Source organism: Schistocerca nitens, chromosome 1, assembly GCF_023898315.1.
Source record: "Schistocerca nitens isolate TAMUIC-IGC-003100 chromosome 1, iqSchNite1.1, whole genome shotgun sequence".
Lineage (NCBI taxonomy): Eukaryota > Metazoa > Arthropoda > Insecta > Orthoptera > Acrididae > Schistocerca > Schistocerca nitens.
In genome coordinates, this window is record NC_064614.1 from 567,782,606 (window position 1) to 567,789,775 (window position 7,170).

General features: G+C 44.2%; 2 non-coding genes across 2 annotated transcripts; one reads left to right on the plus strand and one right to left on the minus strand.

The window, feature by feature from the left end:
- Positions 1–6,370: 6,370 nt before the first annotated feature.
- On the minus strand, positions 6,371–6,444 carry Trnas-cga (transfer RNA serine (anticodon CGA)). Its single transcript has one exon. It is a non-coding gene; the product is annotated as a tRNA-Ser (tRNA).
- A 240-nt stretch (positions 6,445–6,684) lies between these two features.
- Trnas-cga (transfer RNA serine (anticodon CGA)) lies at positions 6,685–6,758 on the plus strand. Its single transcript has one exon. It is a non-coding gene; the product is annotated as a tRNA-Ser (tRNA).
- Positions 6,759–7,170: the final 412 nt, after the last annotated feature.

The following is a 7,170-nucleotide window of genomic DNA, read 5'->3' on the forward strand; positions in this document are numbered from 1 at the left end:
GTTCCTTTCGAGTGCTGTTGCATTAGCTCCATACTTAACTATCATATACAACCGTTCGCTCGACGAAAGATCCGTACCCAAAGACTGGAAAGTTGCACAGGCCACACCAATATTCAAGAAAGGTAGTAGAAGTAATCCAGTAAATTACTGGCCCATATCGTTAACGTCGATATGCAGCAGGATAATAGAGAATTGTGTGGAGGTGGTTCGATGAACCCTCTGCTAGGCACTTGAATGTCATTTGCAGAGTATCCATGTAGATGAAGTATAGGCTGAGGTTTAAGAGACATGTCGGGGAGAAAGTGAAATACAACAGTAGGCAATTTCGCTGAAGAGCGACAGACATCTCAAAAGGGTATTCACAGAACTGGAAAGACAAACATAGGTACCAAAAAGATAGCTGCGTAGAAAGCTTGGTTAACAGAAGAAATACTTCAACAATCGATGAAAGGAGGGAGTACAAAAATGTAGGAATACAATATGTCAGTTGGGATCAAATAAATTGGATGTTCGGGCAAACGTAGGCGAAATGAGTCCCGGAAAAAGGCGAAGAAATCGAGAAAGTAATGGTTGTCGACTGATTCAGAATAAAACGAATTCAAAACAATTTTCGGTGAAACCAAAAGCATAGATGTAAACATGAGGAGTGTAAGAGAAATTCCATTTTTGAACAGAGAGGCGGAGACGGGTAGGTAGAAAGAGTGCATTGAAAGCCTCTACGAGGGGGAGAAATGTCTAATGTCGTGAAATGGGAGTCGATGTGGAAGACACAGGGGATGCGATATTAAAGTCAGAGTTTAACAGAGCTTTCGATGACTTTCAGTCAGATTAGGCGGAAGGCATAGATAACATTCATCGAAATTTCTGACATCGTTGGAGAAAGTGGCAACCAAACGATTATTCAAGATGGTCTGTAGATTCTATGAGTCTGGAGACGTACCACCACACTTTCGGAAAAATATCATCCACATCATCCCGAAGATAGCAAGGGCAGATATGGGCGGGAAGTACAGCACAATCAGCTTGACTGCTCTTGTACCCAAGCTGCTGACGAATGGAAACAAAATTGAGACTCTTTTAGGTAATGATCAATTTGGCTTTAGGAAAGCTAAAGGCACCAGAGAGGCAGTTCTGGCGTTCAGACTGATAGTGGAAGCAAGAGTTAAACAAAATCGAGACACCTTCATAAGACTGTCGTTCGAGAAAAAGCGTTTGGCAACGTGAACTAGTGGAAAACGTATGAATTTCACAGAAATGTTGGTGTAAGCTATAGGGAAAGACGGGCAATGTATAAGGACCACGAACGAACAATAAAAATGGCACACCAACAGCGAAGTGCTTTGATTAAAAAGGGTGTAAGACAGGGATGCAGTCTTTGCTCTCCTACTCTACAATCTCTACATCGAAGAATTATGACGGGCATAAAGAAATATTTAGGTTTCGGATTAAAATTCAGGGTGAAAGGATATCAATGACAACACTCACTGATGACATTGCTATCTTCAGTCAAAGCGAGAACGAATTACAGAACATGCTGAGTGGGACTAACAGTCTAATGACCACAGACTATGGACTAAGAGAAGACCGAAGAAAGGCGATGGTAATGAGGACTAGCAGAAATGAAATTACTGAGAAACATACCATCAAAATTGGGGATCACGAAGTCGACGAAGTGGAGAATTCTGCTACACGGAAGACAAAATAACACACGAAGGAGGAAGGATATGAAAAGCAGACTAGCAGAGGCAAGGAGTGGATTGCTGGCCAAAGAAAGTTTATTAGTGTCAAATATCGGCCTTAATTTGATGAATACATTACTGAGAAGCACAGCACTGTGTGGAAGTGAAGCGTGGACAGTGGGAAAACGAAGAAAGGAGAAGTAAAGCATTCGAGACGTGATATTATAGAAGGACGTTGAAAATTAAATTGACTGATGAGAAATGTACAGTTTCTTTAAGAATCGGCGAGAAGAGAAACACATGGAAATCGTTTTCAAGAAGAATGGACAAGGGGACATAACATGTGTTAAGACGTTTAGTAATAACTCCTATGGTACTAGAGGGAGCTGCAGAGAGTAAAAACTGTAGGTAAACGTAAAAATTGGAATATGTCAAACAAATAATTGAGGACGCTGCGTGCAAGAGCTACTCTGAGATGAAAAGGTTGGCGTAGGAGGCAAATTCTTGACGTGGTGCATCAAACCGGTCAGAACACCGTCTTAAAGTCAGCTGCAGATTAGCATCCACTAAAGCATAAATATCCAAGAAACTAAGCTTTGAGAACTAAATAACAACTGCACAGAATCTTTGGTCATGACATTATGGAGGAAAGGTGATATCTGGTGCACATTACAAGTGCTAGTGCTAAATATGCTACAGCCAATTGGGGGATTCTAATTACTTTAATCTCGTACAACTGTACGGAGAAAAATTATTTGGAAGTGTATATGAAATTGCCACGTAAATAATGGCCACTATACGAGGGACACATTTCATTATTACATAATATTGACTATAATTTTTAATACAACTTAAATGTGAAATAAAATTTTCGCTGATTATTTCACAATGTTATCACAACCAAAACCCCGTCACTGTATTACTTTACAGTAAGTAATTTTACATGTAAAATTGTTTTCTGGCTGGTACGTAACATTTATTTTTGTTTACACAGAACACTATATGAACTTCATGAGATTACACTAACTTCAAGTGCACGATAAAGTAAATACCCGCCAGAGCAGACCGACAGAGGGCGACGAGAATGGACGTTCCACTAAGAGTAGTATTATTCACAGACATGTATCGTCGGGGAACTACACATTCCAACGGATCAGTCACACTGTCCAGTGGCAATTGTAGCCACCTGTCAAAAGCCCAAACAAAACATCTTCGGGAAGAGAGAGAGTGACTTTCTGGAATGTACTAGCAGGGATAAGGAGTCATTCCGACAGGTTTTTCAGTTGAGGCTCCATTGCGCGAACAGGCCGATCGAGATGTTCCCAAAGATCGTCGACTGAGTTTAAACTTGGGGGTTCTGGTTGCCGGGACAATACGGTAAACGCATCCTGGTGCTCTTCGAAAATCGAACGTACACTGCAAGCTGTATGGAACGTTTCATTGTCATGCTCGTAGACGCCATCGTGCTGAGGGAAAACAACCTGCACGTGGGGGCGGGGGGAGGGGGAGCGGGGGTAGGGGGTGGAGACACATAGTCCCCAAGCGTAGATGCATACTTATAGTGATCCATTATGCCTTCCAGACTGAATATCTTACAGGGAATGCCAGCTGGCCTCGAAGCTTTGGATGATTGATGCAGGGTGTTTGTTTTCAGAAGTTTTACTCCTTACATGCCAACGGCCGTCTGTCAGATGGAGCATACTCGTAAAATATGATTCATCTCAAAAGGCCATCTGTCACCACTTATTGGACTTTCAGCTGCGGTTTTGGCGGACGAATTCCAGCCTTCGTCGCGGACGAACGCTAGTTAACATGGGTGCATGAACCAGGCATCTTCTGCTAAGGCCCTTACGCAGCAACATTAGCTGGACGGTCGTTGAAGAGAAACTGTTGGTAGCCTCTTGGTTCATCTGGGTGGTCAGTTGTTTCTCTATTCGCCCGTACACATCTCCCACAATTGTCTCGGCGCCGGTTTTGAATAGCGCCATTTTGCCATGCATGGTATACCTTATCCACGACAGAACGCCAATAGTTCACAAACCTAGCTTGTTCGGAAATACTTCCACTGTTGATCTGAAAGCCAATGATAATATCCGTTTGGACGTCATATAAATCGTTCCGTTCCCACATCACGATCAGGCCTGCACTGTTTTGCGCCTCACCGCGATACGCTTTATGCACCCTCCACTGCTAGTGCTGCCTCCTGCCGTCCGTCAGCGGTTATCGCACGTTGATGTCAAACATAGGCAGTTGTCACATTAATGGGAATGGACCTTGTAGAACATGCATCCACGGACATCATTTGCTTTACATGTGACATACTCCCAAAGCCTATCCAATTGTTATGTCGGTCCGTTGCTCCATTCCTACCTCTATGCGAGCTGCAGTTTCCGGAGGATCCGCAGCGCAAACACGCCCCACGTGAGCGGCGCACACGTGATCAGTGGAGCTCCGGTCTGTCGGACAGGTGGCCATTCCATACGCCGGTGCCCGAACTGCCCATTGTCTCATCAGTTCATGCAGCACTGTGTGGACAATAATGATCATCCACGAACATGTGGCAGTTCTGACGCAGGCATTTCAAAATGTTGGGACTGCTTTGTAAGGAGGTGTCAGTACTGATAATTGTGATCCTTGTAACTGTTTTGTTCAAATTTTCAAACAAACATCAAGCATTAGCTGTTTTGTTCGAACTTTCAAACAAACATCAAGCACAATTCCAGAATGAGATTTTCACTCTGCAGCGGAGTGTGCGCTGATATGAAACTTCCTGGCAGATTAAAACTGTGTGCCCGACCGAGACTCGAACTCGGGACTTTTGCCTTTCGCGGGCGGCGGTAGAGCACTTGCCCGCGAAAGGCAAAGGTCCCGAGTTCGAGTCTCGGTCGGGCACACAGTTTTAATCTGCCAGGAAGTTTCATCAAGCACAACTGCTTGTCGGAAGCTGTCTTAAGTGACCGCTGACACACTGGGTAAGGGCCAGTGTCGTGTAGTGCGGAGGTCTGTTTATTGCTGCGTTAATGAATTTCGACTTTCGTACACAAATGTAACAATTTGTCAATTTCCACACACTGGATTGAGATTTCATCTGTAGAACTGGTTGCAAGATCAAAATGGCCTCTGTTCTTTCGGACATGTCCGAAAGAACGAACATGACATATATGATCTATGGCTTTTGATGTAAAAAAAAAAAGTGCGTCACGTTAAACAAACGTCGGCTGGGGATAGATCTGCGGGTCGTACCGTTCCGGTGGAGTGGCTTACAATATCCGATGAAGTGATTTGAGTTGCTTCACTACTTCCGAGGATATTTATTTCTACATTACTCATGTTGGCAACTGTTCTCGATTCGAATTCTAAAATATTTACTTCGTCTTTTTTTGTGAAGGCATTTAGGAAGGCAGTGCTTAGTAACTCTGCTTTTCTAAATCGTTTTGCAGTTTGTTTTGATCTTCTGATGACTTTATTAGTCGATATAAGACAGCGTCATCTGCAAACAACCGAAGAAGGCTGCTCACATTGTCTCCCAAATCGTTTATATAGATAAGGAACAGAAAAGGGCCTATAACACTAACTTGAGGAATACCAGAAGTCAGTTCTATTTTACTCGACGACTTTCCGTCAACTACTACGAACTGTGACCTCTCTGACAGAATCACAAATCCAGTCACATAATTAAAAGTTGCAGTTGACCCTAAATAACGAAAAGTGTGAGGTCATCCACATGAGTGCTAAAAGGAACTCAAACTTCGGTTAAACGATAAATCAGTCTAATCTAAAAGCCGTAAATTCAACTAAATAGCTAGGTATTACAATTACGAACAACTTAAATTGGAAGGAACACAAAGAAAATTTTGTGAGGAAGACTAACCAAAGACCACGTTTTTTTGGCAGGACAATTAGAAAATGTAACAGACCTACTAAGGAGACTGCCTATACTACGCTTGTCCGTCTTCTTTTAGAATACTGCTGCGCAGTGTGGGAGCCTTACCAGATAGGACTGACGGAGTACATCGAAAATGTTCAAAGAAAGGCAGCACGTTTTGTATTATCGCGAAATATGGGAGAGAGTGGCACAGAAATGATACAGGATTTGGGCTGGACATCATTAAAAGAAAGGCGTTTTTCTTTGCGACGGAATCTTCTCACGAAATTCCAATTACCAACGTTCTCCTCCGAATGCGAAAATATTTTGTTCACACCGACCTACATAGGGAGGATCACCACGATAAAATAAGGGAAATCAGAGCTCGTTCAGAAAGATATGGGTGTTCATTCTTTCCGCTCGCTGTACGAGGTTGGAATAATAGAGAATTGTGAAGGTGGTTCGATGAAACCTCTGCCAGGCACTTGAATGTGATTTGCAGACGTAGATGAAACGTACCTGGACACACCTACGTAACGCGAAAATTACCACTAGATGTCATGAGGGCGAAACCGACAGTTGAAAAGAAAGCGGCGCATATTTTGTAGTCAGCAGACAAGCAACGACAGCTGAGTGGGTCGGTTAGCAGAGCTCAGTGAATTCGAATGTGGACTAGTGACTGGATGTCGCCTGAGTAACTAATCACCGAGCGAGTGGCGCAATGTTCAGTACACTGGACTCGCATACAGGAGAGCGACAGAATGAGATTTTCACTCTGCAGCGGAGTGTGCGCTGATATGAAACTTCCTGGCAGATTAAAACTGTGTGCGCCGACCGAGACTCGAACTCGGGACCTTTGCCTTTCGCGGGCAAGTGCTCTACCAACTGAGCTACCGAAGCACGACTCACGCCCGGCCCTCACAGCTTTACTTCTGCCAGTACCTCGTCTCCTACCTTCCAAACTTTACAGAAGCTCTCCTGCGAACCATGCAGAACTAGCACTCCTGAAAGAAAGGATATTGCGGAGACATGGCTTAGCCACAGCCTGGGGGATGTTTCCAGGAGAGCTTCTGTAAAGTTTGGAAGGTAGGAGACGAGGTACTGGCAGAAGTAAAGCTGTGAGGGCCGGGCGTGAGTCGTGCTTCGGTAGCTCAGTTGGTAGAGCACTTGCCCGCGAAAGGCAAAGGTCCCGAGTTCGAGTCTCGGTCGGCGCACACAGTTTTAATCTGCCAGGAAGTTTCAGGAGAGCGACAGTTCAAATCCTCGTCCGGCGGTCAGATTTAGGTTTCGCACGAGTTCCCTAAATCGCTCCAGACAAAGGTATGGGTGGTTCCATTAAAAAGGCCAAAACCGATTCTTCCTCATCTTTCGTCAAAGCTTGCGCTCCGTCTCTATAACCGCGCTGTTGACAGGATGCTTTTTCAGTAACAAATCGATCAGGGCCATTTCAACTCTTCTGAAGCTGCCTAACTCTAGTGTTGGTGATGTGATTGTGAAGCAGAAACTTGAAGGAACAATGACAGGCAAACCAAGTCCAGGCAGACCTCATGTACTCACGTACAGGGACCGTCGAGCACAGCGGAGTATAGTTCTAAAGAAAATCGCATGAAATCAGCGGAAGAAAGC